We start from the raw sequence: 18,050 nt of genomic DNA, 5'->3' as shown, positions 1-18,050 counted from the left end.
ATCGGTGCAGACTCTGGGGTACGGCGGAGAGAGGACTGTTGGCCAGAGGGGAGCTACACTGGAGCGGCCGTTGCCTGAGCCATAGAACAGCGGTCCTCTTTTGCTAGCAATACAGCTCACTACCGAATATTCTGAAGCCACACCCCCTGTCTCCCTGGGCAACCAGAGACTCTGAGTTTGCCTGAGGCAACTCCAGCTTGCAATCCCGGGAAACTCCCAGGTTGGGGCTGACCCAGAGGTCCGCTTTACTAAACCTAAGACACACCTCAGGGGATCATCAGCCTATAGACAATACAGGAGCAAAGACAAGCTGATTTGGAGCTCAATTCAGCTTCTCTTCTGCAGGGGAACTGCAGAGTTGTTCTGTTCTGTTCTGTCAGTAACATTAATCAGGGGCGAGACTGGACCTGAGTGAAAACCCCTCAACCTTCATCAAGTGCCCGAGGTTGTCAGGCCTCACCTCCTCCTGCTGGAGAGAGGCAGAGCGCAGCAGCCTGGAAGACTTCCTTGTGATTCAGGCAGGTACAAACTCTTGGAGGACCGATTCACTACAGGCAACTGGGTCAGCCAACTGCAGGGCTATCAGTGACTGGATGTGAAGTGGTGCAAGGTGGGGAAGGAGGCATCAACCTTCCCAGACTGATTTATTGGCTGGGTGGCTTCTCCTGACTCCACGCAGCACTGGAGCAAGCCACACCAGAATAGTCACCAGACCCCTGTGATCCAGTTCCTAGAGACCTCTTAAACTCTCTCACCCGAGACAGGTACAGACTGAGACAATTGATTTGGACCTTTTTGAACTGAACCAATTGCCTGAGGACAAATCAGGTGGTGCCCTGGGTGCACGGTGAAGGTTTGATTTTTCTTCTCCAATTGTTTGCCGGTGGGGGGTGGGGTGATGTAATTGCTGATATTTCTCCACAGCTGAGACTTCAATCCAAAGTATCTGTTTCACTAGGGTGGAACAGAAACCAGCTGAAAACAAGACAGAACCACTTAGCCCCACCACACCAGACAGGGCCCCAGTTTCTCAGGCCACAACACTGTACGGGCCCTCAACAAAGCTCCAGGGGGAAAAATCAGAGGGAGTAAAACAACAATGGGGCGGAATAAGTGGAAAAACTCTGGTAACATGCATAACCAGAATAGATCAACCCCCTCCTCAAGGAAAGATATGGCAGATGCAATTGAAGATCCATTTCATAAACAACTGGCTGAGATGTCAGAAATCGAATTCAGAATTTGGATTGCAGACAAGATTAACAAAGTGGAATTAGGAATTCGAGGAGAAATTCAAAAGTTGTCTCAAGAATTTAACGAATTTAAAGACAAAACCACCAAAGAGTTAGACACACTGAAGCAAGAATTTGCAGCCCTCAAAGATATGAAAAATACAGTAGAATCCCTCAGCAATAGAATGGAGCAAACAGAAGAAAGGATTTCTGACATCGAAGATAAAACCTTTGAACGCTCCAAAACTCTCAAAGAGGAAGAGAATTGGAGAGCAAAAATGGATCACTCTCTCTGAGAGCTCTGGGATAATTCGAAGAAGGCGAATATCCAAATCATAGGGGTTCCAGAAACAGATGAAGTGGCCTTGCTGGGCACAGAGGCCCTTCTGCATGAAATTATGAAAAAGAAATTTCCAGACATGCCTAGAGATTCTGAAATTCAGATAGCAGACAGCTTCAGAACCCCAGCACGACTCAACCCCAATAAGACATCCCCCAGGCATATCATAATTAACTTCACTAAAGTTAATAAGAAGGAGAAAATCCTCAAAGCTGCCAGGAGAAAGAAAACCATTACCTTCAAAGGGAAGAATATTAGAATGACTACAGATCTCTCTGCTGAAACTTTTCAAGCCAGAAGAGGTTGGTCACCGACTTTTAATCTCCTAAAGCAAAATAACTTTCAACCCCGGATCTTGTATCCAGCTAAACTGAGTTTCATTTATGATGGAGAAATTAAATACTTTAATGACATTCATATGTTGAAGAAATTTGCCATAACTAAACCAGCTCTTCAGGATATTCTCAGACCTATCCTCCATAATGACCAACCCAATCCTATACCACAAAAGTAAACGCACTCAGAAACTTTGGATCAAACTCCAATTTCCACACTGGTGAAAGGATTAAAAATGCCCATTGGACTTTTGAAAAACTCAATACCCAAAACTTCACCACACTTATCAATATTCTCCACTAATGTGAAAGGCTTAAACTGTCCTCTAAAGAGGCATAGGTTAGCTGATTGGATACAAAAAATCAGGCCAGATATTTGTTGCACACAAGAGTCACATCTTAACTTAAAAGACAAATACAGACTCATGGTGAAAGGATGGTCGTCCACATTTCAGGCAAATGGTAATCAGAAAAAAGCAGGTGTTGCAATTTATTTGCAGATACAATAGGCTTTAAACCAACAAAAATAAGGAAGAACAAGAATGGTCACTTCATATTTCTTAAGGGTAATACTCAATATGATGAGATCTCAATTATTAATATCTATGCACCCAACCAGAATGCACCTCAATTTATAAGAGAAACTATAACATACATGAGCAAATTGATTTCCTCCAGCTCCATAATCGTTGGAGATTTCAACACTCCTCTGGCAGTGTTGGATCGATCCTCCAACAAGAAGCTGAGCAAAGAAATCTTAGATTTAAATTTAACCATCCAACATTTGGATTTAGCAGACATCTATAGAGCATTTCATCCCAACAAAACTGAATACACATACTTCTCATCAGCCCATGGAACTTACTCCAAAATCGATCACATCTTAGGTCACAAGTCTAACCTTAGTAAATTTAAAGGAATAGAAATTATTCCATGCATCTTCTCGGACCACCATGGAATAAAACTTGAGCTGAGTAACAACAGGAATCTGCATACTCATAAAAAAAACATGGAAGTTAAATAACCTTATGCTGAATGACAGCTGGGTCAGAGACGAGATTAAGAAAGAAATCACCAATTTTTTGGAACAAAACAACAATGAAGACACGAACTATCAGAACCTCTGAGACACCACAAAGGCACTTCTAAGAGGGAAATTTATTGCTCTACAAGCCTTCCTCAAGAGAACGGAAAGAGAGGAAGTTAACAACTTAATGGGACATCTCAAGCAACTGGAAAAGGAAGAACATTCCAACCCCAAACCCAGTAGAAGAAAAGATATAACCAAAATTAGAGCAGAACTAAATGAAATTGAAAACAAAAGAATAATACAACAGATCAATAAATCAAAAAGCTGGTTTTCTGAAAAGCTCAAAAAAATAGATAAACCTTTCGCCAACCTAATCAGGAAAAAAAGAGTAAAATCTCTAGTCTCATCAATCAGAAACAACAAAGATGAAATAACAACAGACTCCTCAGAAATCCAAAAAATCCTTAATGAATATTACAAGAAACTTTATTCTCAGAAATATGAAAATCTGAAGGAAATTGACCAATACTCGGAAGCACGTCACCTTCCAAGACTTAGCCAGAATCAAGTGGAAATGTTGAACAGGCCCATATCAAGTTCGGAAATAGCATCAACCATACAAAACCTCCCTAAAAAGAAAAGCCCAGGACCATATGGTTTCATGTCCGAATTCTACCAAACCTTTAAAGAGGAATTAGTACCTATATTACTCAACCTGTTCCAAAAGGTAGAAAAAGAAGGAAGACTACCCAACACATTCTATGAAGCAAACATCACCCTGATCCCCAAACCAGGAAAAGACCCAACAAGAAAAGAAAATTATAGACTGATATTACTAATGAATATAGATGCAAAAATATTCAACAAGATCCTAACAAACAGAATCCAGCAACACATCAAACAAATTATACATCATGACCAAGTCGGTTTTATCCCAGGATCTCAAGGCTGGTTCAATATACGTAAATCTATAAATGTAATCCAGCACATAAACAAATTAAAAAACAAAGACGATATGATTCTCTCAATCGATGCAGAAAAAGCTTTTGATAATATCCAGCATCCCTTCATGATTAGAACACTCAAGAAAATCGGTATAGAAGGGACATTTCTTAAACTGATAGACCATCTACAGCAAACCCACAGCCAATATCATATTGAATGGAGTTAAATTAGAATCATTTCCACTCAGATCAGGAACCAGACAAGGCTGCCCATTGTCTCCATTGCTTTTTAACATTGTAGTGGAAGTTTTAGCCACTGCAATTAGGGAAGAAAAGGCGATCAAGGGTATCCATGTAGGGTCAGAAGAGATCAAACTTTCGCTCTTCGCAGATGATATGACAGTATATCTGGAAAACACTAGGGACTCTACTGCAAAACTTTTAGAAGTGATCAAGGAATACAGCAGCGTCTCAGGTTACAAAATCAACATTCATAAATCGGTAGCCTTTATATATACCAACAATAGTCAAGTTGAAAAAACAGTTAAGGACTCTATTCCATTCACAGTAGTGCCAAAGAAGATGAAATACTTGAGAATTTATCTACCAAAGGATGTGAAAAATCTCTATAAAGAGAACTATGAAACTCTAAGAAAAGAAATAGCTGAAAATATTAACAAATGGAAAAACATACCATGCTCATGGCTGGGAAGAATCAATATTGTTAAAATGTCTATACTACCCAAAGCAATATATAATTTCAATGCAATCCCTATTAAAACTCCACTGTCATACTTTAAAGATCTTGAAAAAAACAATACTTCGTTTTATATGGAATCAGAAAAAACCTCGAATAGCCAAGGCATTACTGAGAAATAAAAACAAAGCAGGAGGAATTACGCTACCAGACCTCAGACTATACTACAAATCAATAGTGATCAAAACAGCATGGTATTGGCACAAAAACAGAGAAGTAGATGTCTGGAACAGAATAGAGAACCAAGAGATGAATCCAGCTACTTACGTTATTTAATCTTTGACAAGCCAATTAAAAACATTGAGTGGGGAAAAGATTCCCTATTTAACAAATGATGCTGGGTGAACTGGCTGGCAACCTGTAGAAGACTGAAAGTGGACCCACACCTTTCACCATTAACTAAGATAGACTCTCACTGGATCAAAGATTTGAACTTAAGACATGAAACTATAAAAATACTAGAGGAGAGTGCAGGGAAAACCCTTGAAGAAATCGGACTGGGTGATTTTATGAGGAAGACCCCCCAGGCAATTGAAGCAGTTTCAAAAATACACTACTGGGACTTGATCAAACTAAAAAGCTTCTGCACAGCCAAGAACACAGTAAGTAAAGCAAGCAAACAGCCCTCAGAATGGGAGAAGATATTTGCAGGTTATGTCTCTGACAAGGGTTTAATAACCAGAATCCACAGAGAACTCAAACGCATTAGCAAGACTAGAACAAGGGATCCCATCGCAGGCTGGGCAAGGGATTTGAAGAGAAACTTCTCTGAAGAAGACAGGCGCACGGCCTTCAGACATATGAAAAAATGCTCATCATCTTTAATCATCAGAGAAATGCAAATCAAAACTACTTTGAGATACCATCTAACTCCAGTGAGACTAGCCTATATCACAAAATCCCAAGACCAGAGATGTTGGCGCGGATGTGGAGAAAAGGGAACACTTTTGCACTGCTGGTGGGAATGCAAATTAATACATTCCTTTTGGGAAGAGTTATGGAGAACACTTAGAGATCTAAAAATAGATGTGCCATTCAATCTTGTAATCCCTCTACTGGGCATATACCCAGAAGACCAAAAAGCACATCATAACAAAGATATTTGTACCAGAATGTTTATTGCAGCTCAAGTCATAATTGCTAAGTCATGGAAGAAGCCCAAGTGCCCATCGATCCATGAATGGATTAATAAATTGTGGTACATGTACACCATGGAATATTATGCAGCCTTAAAGAAAGATGGAGACTTTACCTCTTTTGTGTTTACATGGATGGAGCTGGAACATATTCTTCTTAGTAAAGTATCTCAAGCATGGAAGAAAAAGTACCCAATGTACTCAGATCTACTATGAGACTAATTTAGGGTTTGCACATGAAAGCTATAACCCAGTTACAACCTAAGAATAGGGGGAAGGGGGAAAGGGATGGGAGGGAGGGGGAAGGTGGGTAGAGGGAAGGGGATTGGTAGGATTACACCAGCGGGGCATCTTACAAGGGTATATGTGAAACTTGGTAAACAGTCTGTAAAGCTAGTGAATGATGCCCCATGATCATATCAATGTACACAGCTGTGATTTAATAAAAAAAAAGAAAAAAAACCAAAAAACATAATTCTTTTGAGATGATCTACATTGCGTATACCTATGGTTCATTCTTGTTATTTCTGAGTACTATCTCATGCTATGGAAGTTAACACAATTTGTTTATACATTCTTCTTTGATGAACATTTGAATTGTTTCTAGTTTGTGATTATTATAATATAGCTATTTATGCACAAGTCTTCAGACGAACATACACTTTCATTTCCCCTTGGTAGATACTTAAGTTTGGCATGGGTGGGTCATATGTTAAGCATATGTTTAATGTTAAAAAAAATAAAAAAATTCTTTTCCAAAACGGATGTACTATTTTACATTCCTGCAAACTGTGTATGAGATTTCCATTTTTTCTCAACCATTTGGTATGTTCAGTCTTTTAAGTTGTAGCCATTCTAATGGATTTGCAGTGTTATCTCATTATAGGTTTTCTGTAATGAATGATGTTGAACATCTTTCCTGAGCTTACATTGCCTTCAGTGTATTGTCTTTGATGAGATCAATTTATTCTTTAAATTACATTTTTGATTTCTTACTATTGAATTGTAACCATTCAAAATATACGCTTTATCTAAAATATGCAACTGACAAATATTTTTTTCAGCCTGTACCATGCCAATGTATTTGAAGAGCGGGTTATTAATTCTGAGGAAATCTGATTTATCAATTTATTTTTAATGGAGTATATTTTGATGTCATATCTAAGAAATCTTGCAAATTTTTGTTTTAAAGATTTTCTCCTTTGTTTTATTCTAGAAGTTTTATCTTTAAAAATTTTATATATGTTTATAAATCATTTTCAGTTTATTTTTGTGTATGGTGCACAGTAATAATCACAGAATTTTTTTTACATACTAATATCTCATTTTTTCTGTACCATTTTTAAAAAGACTATTCTTTCTTTTCTGAATTTCCTTTTAAACATCAACAAAATTCAGTTGGCTATATGTGTTAGTTTGTGTCCAAATTCTCTCTTCAGTTCCATTAGACCTGGTCAATGCCATTAGCACACTTCCTTGATTACTACAGCATTTTTAGTCTTGAAACCAAGTACTGATAGGCCTCCAATTTTGTCCTTTAGAGTTGTTTTGCCTACCCTAGATCCTTTGGATTCACATATGAATTGTACAATCTACTTGTAAATTTGATAAGAAGCCTTCAGGAAATTGTATTGAGATCGGATTGAATCTGTAGATAAATTTGAAGATAATTGAGAGTATAACAATTTTTAGACTTCTAATTTATGGGCATGGAATATGTCTCCATTTTTTAGGTCTTCTTTAACTTCTCTCAGCAAAGTTTTGTCATTTCTCAGTGTATATATATCTTTCACATAAGGCCAGATTTTTCTTTTGTGTTTCATTTGTTTGATGGTATTATAGATTCTATTCTTAAGAAATTTTTATTTCCTATTATTGTTTCCAGTGTAGAGAAGTAAGATGTCATTTTTTTTTTTTTTTTACATTGGTCATATATCCTACAACCTTGATAAACTCAGTAGTTGATAGAATATTCTAAATAGCTGACCATTTTGCCTGTGCTTGAAGACTGTTTTACTTTTTATCTTCCTATCTGAATGCCTTTTATTTCTTTTTCTTGTCTGATCGCACCATCAAGAACTTACACTACAATGTTGAATAGCATTGGAGAGAGTGGATATTCCTTGTTATATTCTTTCTTTTTTTTAAAAAAAAATTTACTTTTTATAGAGACAGGGTCTCACTATGTTGCTCACTATGCTGGTCTTAAACTCCTGGCCTCACGTGATGCTCCAGTTTGGCTTCCCAAAGTGCAGGGAATACAGGCATGAGCCACCAAGCCTGGCCATCCTTGTTTTTTTCTTAATATTAACTATAATGTTAACTATAGATTTTTCTTAAATGCCTATATCAAGTTGAGAAAATTTTTTTCTACTCTTTGTTTTTTATGAGGTTTGTTTTACAATTAGGAATGAATGTTGTACTTGTTTAAATGTTTTTACTGCAGCTACTAAGACTATCATACATTTAAAAAGAAAGAGTTATTAATAAGGCAAATTATATAACAAGGGTGTAAAAATGTATACCATTTAAATAAAGGAAAGACAGTATTAAAATTATAATACTCAATATTTATTGGTAAAGTTTGTTATCTTGTGTATTATATCTTGTATGTCTTATAATTGCAGAATTTTCAGATGTCAAATATGACTTGAGTATTATAATTTTATCCTTCTTAAAATGTTTATACTTTTTTTGGCACCCTCTGTAGATTGGTTTTGAATATTAAACCAACATTAAATTTCTGGGAAAACCCAACTTGATTATGATATATTTTATATATGGTATATTTGACTTGCTAAAATTTTATTTATAATTTTAGCATCCATGTTGTTAAAGGAATATATAATTTCTTATAATATATGATTCTCTTCCATTTTCTGGAAGAGTTTGTGTAGATAAGGCATTATTTCACCTTTAAATGTTTGGTACAATGTACCAGTGATGTTTCTCCAGGCTGAAGTTGTTTCTCACAAGCAGATCTTCAAGACCTCTCTACCTGAAAAGCTGCTCTGTGTCTTTCCACACTCTCTGTTCTGTAAAGTCTTATTGCCATTTTCTTTCCAGACTCTTAGCTCAGTCTCCTCAACTCAGTGAGTTCTCCAGGTTATCCTCACTGTGCCATTGTCTGAAAATACTCTCAAATCAGCAAACTGGGACAATTGTAGGACATTTTATTTGTTTCCTGGCTATAAAAGAGGTCTTTCCTTTGTTGTTTGATATTCAGTGTCTTGACAATTGTTTTTCATGTTTATTGTTTGTTTAGTTGGTTTTTGCTTTTCTTTGGTTTAGTTTGATTATTTTAGGTATAATGGCAAACCTTGGTCAGAGGCAAAAGTCTAAAAAGTCCTATTTAATTACAATCATAATTTGTTTTCTTTTGCTGCTGTAACTCATTATTACAATTTAGTGACTTAAAAAGCATGGATTTATCCCCTTATCACACTGAAGGTCAGAAGTCTCATACCAAAGTTGAGTCAAAGCTGTGTTTCTCCAGAAGTCTCCAGGGAGAATCCACTTCCTTTCCTTTTCCAGGATGTAGACACCAAGTGCATCTTTTACAGGTCTGTTGATGTTTGGCTTCTTCCTCTGTCTTCCAAGTGCATCACTCCCTCCAAGCTCTGGTTCTACTGTCTTATCTCCTCTTTCTGACTTTGTTCCTCCTTCCTCCTTTTCATATCACAGGGTCCCAAAATAATTGATGCTTGGTGTGGGTGCAGAGAGAAGGGAACACTCATGCACTGCTGGTGGCACTGCAAACTAGTACAGCCTCTGTGAAAAACAGTATGGAGATTCCTCAAAGAACGAAAAGTAGACATACCATTTGATAGGGCAATACGATTAGTAAGTATTCACTCTCTTTTATAATTTAATTTAATCTCCTTATATCAAGACCTTCTGCTAAATTACATTGGTAAAATTTCTTTTATCATGTAGGGTAACACATGCACATATTTTAGGGATTAGGACATAGACATCTTTGAGGATCTATTATTCTACCACACATTACAAATACATTGGAGACAACTACTGAGCTACTAAGTAGACATTTTATAACTATGTGTGCTTTATTTCTTTTTTTTTTTTTTTTTTTTTTTTTTTTTTTGTAGAGACAGAGTCTCACTGTACCGCCCTCAGGTAGATGCCGTGGCATCACACAGCTCACAGCAACCTCTAACTCTTGGGCTCAAGCGATTCTCTTGCCTCAGCCTCCCGAGCAGCTGGGACTACAGGCGCCCGCCACAACGCCCGGCTATTTTTTGGTTGCAATTTGGCCGGGGCTGGGTTTGAACCCGCCACCCTCGGCATATGGGGCCGGCGCCTTACCGACTGAGCCACAGGCGCCGCCCCCTTTATTTCTTTTTTAATGAATAATTACTTTTGTGATACTTATATTATTATGGTAATTGATTTATTTAAAATATTATTGCATGGTGATGTTATGATCTATAGATAAGAATATTAATATGTTCTTCAGTTTACTTTGAGTTAATTTACACTCAAATATGTTTAGATAGTATGACTAATTTAAAGCTCGTGACTTTAGTAACTTAAAAATGACTATCTAGGGCAAAGGACTCATCTATGCTAAATCTTGTGAACCAAGTTACAATGTTAAAGTGTTATTTTACTTAGAATAAAAATGAAACATATATTGATGATTGACTTGTTCAATTTACAGATTTCTTAGCAGAGTAGCTGGTATACCTCAGTATTTTCTTAAATATAGACCACATTAAGACTTCTCCAGTCAGATAGTTGAGATACAAGATTTTTAGGATTAAATTAAGAAATAAATTTTCATCAGTCATTGACATTTTCACTGTAATAAAATTATCTATATAATTTACAAAGTTGGGTCTTGTTATTGCATGATATTTCGTTATAGCATCATGGCCAAGTTTGGGACTAGAATTGGAAAGACCTGCATTTAAAGCTTCTTAATCTAGGGCACGTTTCTTATCCTCTTCATATTGCTTTTCCTAAACTCTAAAATATTACCTTCCTTCATTGGTTTGTTTGGAGGTTACATGTCTTGAAATTAAATTATTGAATGGTAATATAAGTAGACTTGTAATGCTTTTGTTCCACATAGTTAAACACTTCATTCTTAGTGCCATGTTGTCAGGAAATAATTTTTTTTTAATATTTATAATCTTAATAACAGTAATTTTACTATGGACTGAATAATTTACATGTTTAGAAAGAGAGGGAGAGAGAGAAAGCAAAAAGAACATTCACCTTTGTTAAATTCTTGAGGAATATGCTTAGTGTATTAATATTCATTCAGCGTGGGTAATCTTAGATTTTGAGATGAGGTTAAATTTGAAAAATTCTAATGATTAACTGATAGACATTTTTTAATGTCCCCTCTGCATTGGATTGAATAATAAGGAGAGAAAGTATATGAAAAGTGGTCATTTGACAGTTTAAAAATCTGCTTATACTTTGTAGCTACGCTTAGATATATACCCAGAAGTGAAGTGTACTTACCCAGTAGTTATTAAAAAAAAAAAAAAAACTTCAAAGAGCAGTTTATCTAAATGTCAATGTGTGTGTATTTACTCACTAACTGCTCTTTGCAAAATTGTTTATTTTAAGGTCAAGTGTGTAGTACAAACACAAAGTCATATAAAATTACTAACTATTTTTTATGGATAGATGATACAAAGATATAAATCTAAAAAAGGTTAAATAGAAACTTCTTCAAATAAAATTATTTAAAAAATAGATTAGTAGTTTCACTTATTACTAAAACATATATTATAAATTTAAGAAAGAAAAACAATTGCATAGCAGAGTTCATAATAGAAACACATAATCACAGCAGTTCAAATGACAGCAGAGTAATTTAAGTTTCAGGTTATATGATATAAAAATTACTCTCAAAATTCTTAAAGCCATCGCCAAATTGTTTCATGTCATAGAATACATGATATTAAAATCTCTCTTAAAGTATGTTGGATGAGATGGAAAACAAGAGAAACCAGAGAATAAAAGAAAGATCAAATTTAATTTCTTAACCCTTGTCTTATCATTTAGATTGAAAATACCTCTCTTTCTAAGAGTTAAGTGGGGTTGCCCAAAATAAGTGTGCACGTATGTATACATACGTGTGTGTGTGTGTGTGTGTGTAGTACAACTATATTCCTTTGAAAAATAGGCTAAGATTCATGCCATCCTTTTCTCATTGTTAACAATATATCACCTTTATGTAGAAATTGGTATTTTTTACTCATAGCTCTTATCAAACACCTGATTTACTTTCATTCCACAAATATTCATTGGAAACTTCCTGTGTCTCTGGCCCTTCTTGAGAGCCAAAGCTACAGTAGTAAAGAAACCTAACCAGCTGTTTACCCTTATAGAGGTAAGGGTAAGGGTAAACAGCTGGTTAGGTTTCTTTATTAAGGTAAGGGTAAACATCTCTTTCACCTCTTGAGAGTGAGAAAGATCATACAAAATAAAGATAACACAAAATGCTAATGTAATTCATGCTGTGACCACGGGAGCAGATCTCAGGGAAGAGCAAGTGAGGGAGAGTGACCAGATGTTACTTAAATTTGGTGGCCAGAGAAATTACACTTCACTCACGGCTTCTATTTAATTATAATTTTTATCTTTCTGTCATCAAAGGAACAGATGGACATATTTTATTTATTTTTGTAGATTTTCCAAATAATTCATAGTATCTTTGGTCCCTGAAGAAATAGATTCACTAATTTAAGAGTTGATACAACATTTGACCTTTTATAGCTACTTGGTTCCAAAGTTGCTATTTTAAACTTTAGTGCCAGATTATTAGTAAAATCATTAGTAAAACACTATGTGATATTGGATTATTATTTTTTATATAAGCACCCATGCAAAAAACAGTCTACAAAAATATTTGGGACATTAAGTGAATTTACAGAATTATTTCTACTAGATAATGTATTTCCTACCCAATTTTTCCATTTTTCCATTAGTGACTAGTAACACAGGGTAAAATTTCATAACCACGTAATGTTTTCCAGCAAGTTAATATTACAACTAGAACTCTTGATTACCATCCAGTACTTTTTCTATGATATCACAGCTTCTAAAGGTAACTTGATTTTACTTCTGATAAAAAAATAAATGAAAACATTGCTTTTTAAACACTTTACTTCATTGAATCTAAGGTACTATTGACTCTGGGATGCTCCATTACTTCTAAAGATGCTTCCAAGTGAACTACCCTTCAATATTATTGTCACTTAGTTTTATATTTTATACTTTTATACCAAAAGAGCTCTTTTAGACATATGTACATGTCTTTATCAATCTTATGCATGCATGGCGGAAGGTGTAATGAAAATAAACTGGTTGAGTTGTCCCTATAAATTTTATACAATCAGACTACAAGTTATCTGAGTAATTTTTCAATTCCAGTGTTTGATATCACTTGTAAGAGCACACTGATAATACACAATTAAAAAAATCTTGTATGCTGGACACTTTAGTAATGGGCTTTTTAGATAACTTTGCAATTATAATGATCTATCTTACTTTTAAATACCATGTCAGGAATTCTGCTAACCACTGTTTGATTCAGTTTCTCTAATTTTGGTTTCTAAGAGTTTCAAAGAATGTTCCAGTGTTATCTCTGGGATTTCCTACAAGTGACTGCTACCTTTTCTGCTACAATTTCAGTCTGGCATTTTGATGGCTTCCCATGCATAAGTAATGGAAATTATCTTTTCTGGTTGATTGCTGTTGTGACACATTATTGATTTCAATACACGTCAAATTTCAAAGATGTTAAAATGAAAAAAAAAAAGAAACAGTATTTGATGATGACTAATGAAGCAGAGTAACAAAGTAAGCATATTCAAGGTGTCACCAGTTCAACAGGAGGCTCTGTTTAACTTCCTATCATTTACTGTAAGGTCTTAAAGTCAAAGTCCAATATGTTATATTAATATGTTCGCTTTTTACAAAAAGTCATTTATTTTAGAATAAAATTAAAATTTTCATTTATAGGCAGTGCCTGTTTTATGAATGAGATAGGTTCTGTAAGTTTGTACTTAAGTCAAATTTGTATGTAAGTTGGAATAGGTACACTTCACCTATTACTTTTAATAGCCTCTGTTTGTAGATGTAAGTCACATGTTTGCGACTTTTCATCTGAAGTCAGATGTTTGTAACTTGAGGACTCCCTGTACTTCAGTTTTCCTTTATTTTCATAAGTTAATGTTGACTTCCATTCTCATCCCTAAAATTTCATATAGCTTATTTGTCCTAATATAATTATATACTCTGGAGTAAAATCTCTCTGTGAAATCTACTTCCCTACCTTTTTTTCTTTCCAATTTATAAAAGCTCTAGGAAACAAAATCTTCAGGAGCTATTGCTAACCATTTTTGAATCTACATTGAGTTTGCTCAGCAAAATAATTGTTTTTTCCTAGAACCTTTGAAGCAAGGCGAGATAAGGAAGGGGACTAGGGTGTGTGGAGATTAAGCTAAAGGCAACTGTGTTTGCTGAGACTGCTTACTTGTGCTTTAACTCTCAGGGGAGATGTATGCAAAAAGCTGACCACTACAGCCACAATCCAAGTTCAGACACATAGTTTCTCTTTGGCTACTTATTCTGTCCTGTGTAGCATGTCATAGTAAATAAGTATGCTCAAAAGGTTGTGATCATGCACATTGTAAATAGGGGGATGAGTTCCCATTGTGGGGATTTTAAGGGTCATTCCAATATGGCTCTGGGAATTACACCCAGAGAGGTATATCATATGGAAGAATTTATCATATGGTTAGGTCCTAGAGACAAAAGGCATAGAAAACCATGCAAGGGGCCATATGGAAGAGCTCCCAGGGAGAGAGAGTCCCACTCCAAGCAGCTAGGGAGCAAGGGAAGAGAGGGAGAAAGATGGAGAGAAGAGGTTTGGGGGAGAGAGGGGAAGAGAGAAAGAGAGGTAGAGAGAGAGAAATATCTCCTGTGGATGAATGCTTTTCTTGGTGCTCAGGGTGGGAGTCAGGGTACTCACACAAACAAAAGGTGTGAGGGGATTTCACTGGTGCATCTGTATGTCACTAGGTTATAATCCAAGAGGGCAAAAAGAGGAACTGTTGGCAAGGATCAGTCTCATCACAGCGGTGTACACAGTCACCTAGGCAGGGTGCTTATGGCCTATTTACGGGGATTTTGAGGCATCAGGAAAATATGAAGTTTTAAAAATGTAAGATACTCCCTGTACTTGTTTCCTTTTCTCTTCTGAGTTAAATGGTGGATGAGGTGCATCATATTCCAGTTATATGTTTCTCACACCACAGTACTGAAATGTGAAAGCAGGTAGATGCTGAAGAATAAATGTCCCTAGAAAATGGCTGTCATGTAGCAGACTGGCTGGCTAGGACCCAATAGACTCCATAAACCAGTCTTTTCCTCTTCTTTATATTCTAAATATAAAGAAGTGCCTTGATAGTGGTCTTATCTTACAGAGACAGAGACACTAACCATACTCAAAAACAACGGTTAACCAGACTTTCTATTACTAATTTACAATGAGAAATAGAGCAATTATATACATATATGTATTAAGAAATATCTAATGCAGCCTTAGCTATGCTCAGCACAGCTTCATATAACCCACCCAAATCTGCTTCTTCCATAGCCTTATCAACCTGAATTTTATAGTTTTTGGATTCTTATAATTTAAGCAAAAACCTTGGTTGCACCTTTGGCTTCTGTGTTTCTCTAAATCAAGCATCCTCAGCCAATCCTGTGGACTGTGCATTCAAAACACATCCAGAATCTGATTATCCCTCCCTATATTTCTATTGCTACACTAGTCCAAATCACCACCTTCCCTTGCCTGTGTGATCATGGTGACCTGCCAAGAATTCTCACCATTTCCAACCTTGCTCTGCTTTGTTCTGTTCTCATCGCAGTGCTCCGAGAGAGTCTACTAAGACCTTTTATGCATAAAACTCCCCTACTCCAGCTTGGCACTCATAGCACAGTGGTAATGGTGCCAACCACATACACCAAGGCTGGTGGGTTCGAACCCAGCCTGGGCCAGCTAAACAACAATGACCACTGCAAAAAAAAAATAGCCAGGTGTTGTGGTGGGCTCCTGTAGTCCCAGCTACTTGAGAGGCTGAGGCAAGAGAATCACTTAAGCCCAAGAGTTTGAGGTTGCTGAGAGCTATCATGCCATGGCCCTCTACCCAGGACAACATAGTGAGACTCTGTCTCAAAAAAACAAAACAAAACAAAACAAAAACAAAAACACCTTCACCTACTGCTTTCTATTTTACAAAGTATGATTCAAAACCTATAACAACTGAAAGATCCCCGTGCTTAACTTCCATCCCTGATTATTCCCTTATATTTTGTATCCCCTTTTTTTGTTTTTCTTTACATAATTTACTACCATCTAACATTTTTACATATTACACTAAAATGTAAGTGCCACAGGGCAAGATCATGTTCTGTTTTGTTCACTGTTTTGTATTTCCGTCACGTACACAAACAGGTGCATGGAAGGCATCCAATACATGGGGAACAAATGAACTTGTTCTGTCCACCTAAGTATAGTGTTTTTTTGAAGGCAGATAGCAAAGCAATAAGGTGCTAGGTGAATATAGACATAAAGGAAAGCAATTATTTGCATGCTCAATGCTATAATAATCCAGTGCTTCCATTTCCATGAAGATCTAATATATATCATATTTACAGTTAATGTTGAGTGTGTGATTCAAGTTTAACTTCCCTAAAGTATCTTCTAAATTTTATGTACTTTTATATTCATTTTCCAAATTTATAGTTACCCGAGTAACTATAAATTTATAGTTTTATTTTCTTTATTGCATTGTTCTTTTAAAATAATGAGAATGTTAGATATGATGCTCAAGTTCCTTTTGACTCCCATGTTCTGGCCCCCTCATCCTTGCCTGATTTGGTGTATATCTTACTAGAATTAATCAAAAAGAAAGCTTATGTATCTGAATACATGCATGAAAACATGTACAAGTTTTGGTGTAAGTTTTTCTTTTCAGCTAATTAATACCACGATGTGCTTATAATTTTACAATTTGCTCTTTTTTTCCTACTCATGTATGTTTTCAATCTGTCTATGCTAATTTACATACAGCATCTTTATTTCATTGCACTCCACTTAATTATACTTTGCAAATATTGTGTTGTTTACAAATTGAAGGTTTGTGATAAACCTGCATCAAGAAAGCCTGTTTGCATTGTTATTATTATTACTTTTTTTTGGTCTCTACTGGGATCACTCAGTGATACCTCTAGCTCTAGGGCTCAGGCGATTCTCTTGCCTCAGCCTCCCAAGTAGCTGGGACTACACATGCCCACCACAATGCCTGGTTATTTTTTGTTGTAGTTTGGCCGGGGCCAGTTCGAACCCGCCACCCTCGGTATATGGGGCTGGCATCCTACTCACTGAGCCACAGGCACCACCCATGTTGGCATTATTTTTTCAACTGCATGTGCTCACTTTGTGCCTCAGATTTTGGTAATTCTTGCAATGTTTCACACATTTTATGGTTGTTATATCTATTATGGTGATCAGTGCTTTTCCATGTTATCATTATAGTTGTTTCAGAGAAACATGAACTACTCCTGAGATGGTGAACTTAATAAATATATGTGTTTGGACTGCTGCAGCCACTGGCCATTCACTCCTCTCTTCCACCCCTGAGGCCTCCCTGTTATTCAAGACTCAACAGTGTTGAAATTAGGCCAATTAATAATGGCCTCTAGGTGTTCAAGCGAAAGGAAGAGTCACACGTGTCTCACATTAAATAAAAAGCTAAAAATGGTCATGCTTGGTGAAGAAGTCACCTTGAAAGCAGAGACAGGCTGAAAAACAGGCCTTTTGCACCCGTTAGCCAAGTTGTGAATGCAAATGAAAAGTTCTTAAAGGAAATTAAAAGTGCTACTTCAGGGAATACAAAAAATAAAAAGAAAGCAAAAGAGCCTTCTTGCTGATATGGAGAAAGCTTTAGTAGTTGGATAGAAGATCAAAGCAGCTTTAACATTCCTTTAAAGTAAAGTCTAATCCAAGCAAGGACCTAACTCTTTTCAATTCTGTAAGAAAGATAAAGAAGCTGCAGGAAAAAAGTTTGAAGCTAGTAGAGGTCTGTTCATGAGATTTAAGTAAAGAAGTCATCTAAATACCCTACAAGTACAAGGCAAAGCGGCAAGTGGCAGGGTTTTGTCTTTGATTTTGAATGTCGTTCTTTTGTGAGTACAATGTTATTAGATGGCACTGAATGCTAC

The 18,050-nt window shown here is 36.2% G+C and overlaps 1 protein-coding gene across 5 annotated transcripts in view; it reads right to left on the bottom strand.

The window, feature by feature from the left end:
• Positions 1–281: 281 nt before the first annotated feature.
• Positions 282–18,050, bottom strand: part of LOC128590134 (general transcription factor II-I repeat domain-containing protein 2-like) — a 92,349-nt gene continuing 74,580 nt past the window's right edge. For 4 of the 5 annotated variants that reach the window (XM_053597311.1, XM_053597313.1, XM_053597314.1 and 1 more), the window contains one exon: positions 6,990–9,545. The gene's annotated coding sequence lies outside the window, so the exon portion shown is untranslated. Of the gene's footprint in view, positions 955–6,989; positions 9,546–18,050 lie in introns of those variants that run through there. The other variant, XM_053597312.1, reaches the window with a different exon arrangement.

Source organism: Nycticebus coucang, chromosome 7 (assembly GCF_027406575.1).
Source record: "Nycticebus coucang isolate mNycCou1 chromosome 7, mNycCou1.pri, whole genome shotgun sequence".
Taxonomy (NCBI): domain Eukaryota; kingdom Metazoa; phylum Chordata; class Mammalia; order Primates; family Lorisidae; genus Nycticebus; species Nycticebus coucang.
The sequence above is the reverse complement of the archived record's forward strand: the minus strand, read 5'-3'. Positions and strand labels throughout refer to the sequence as shown.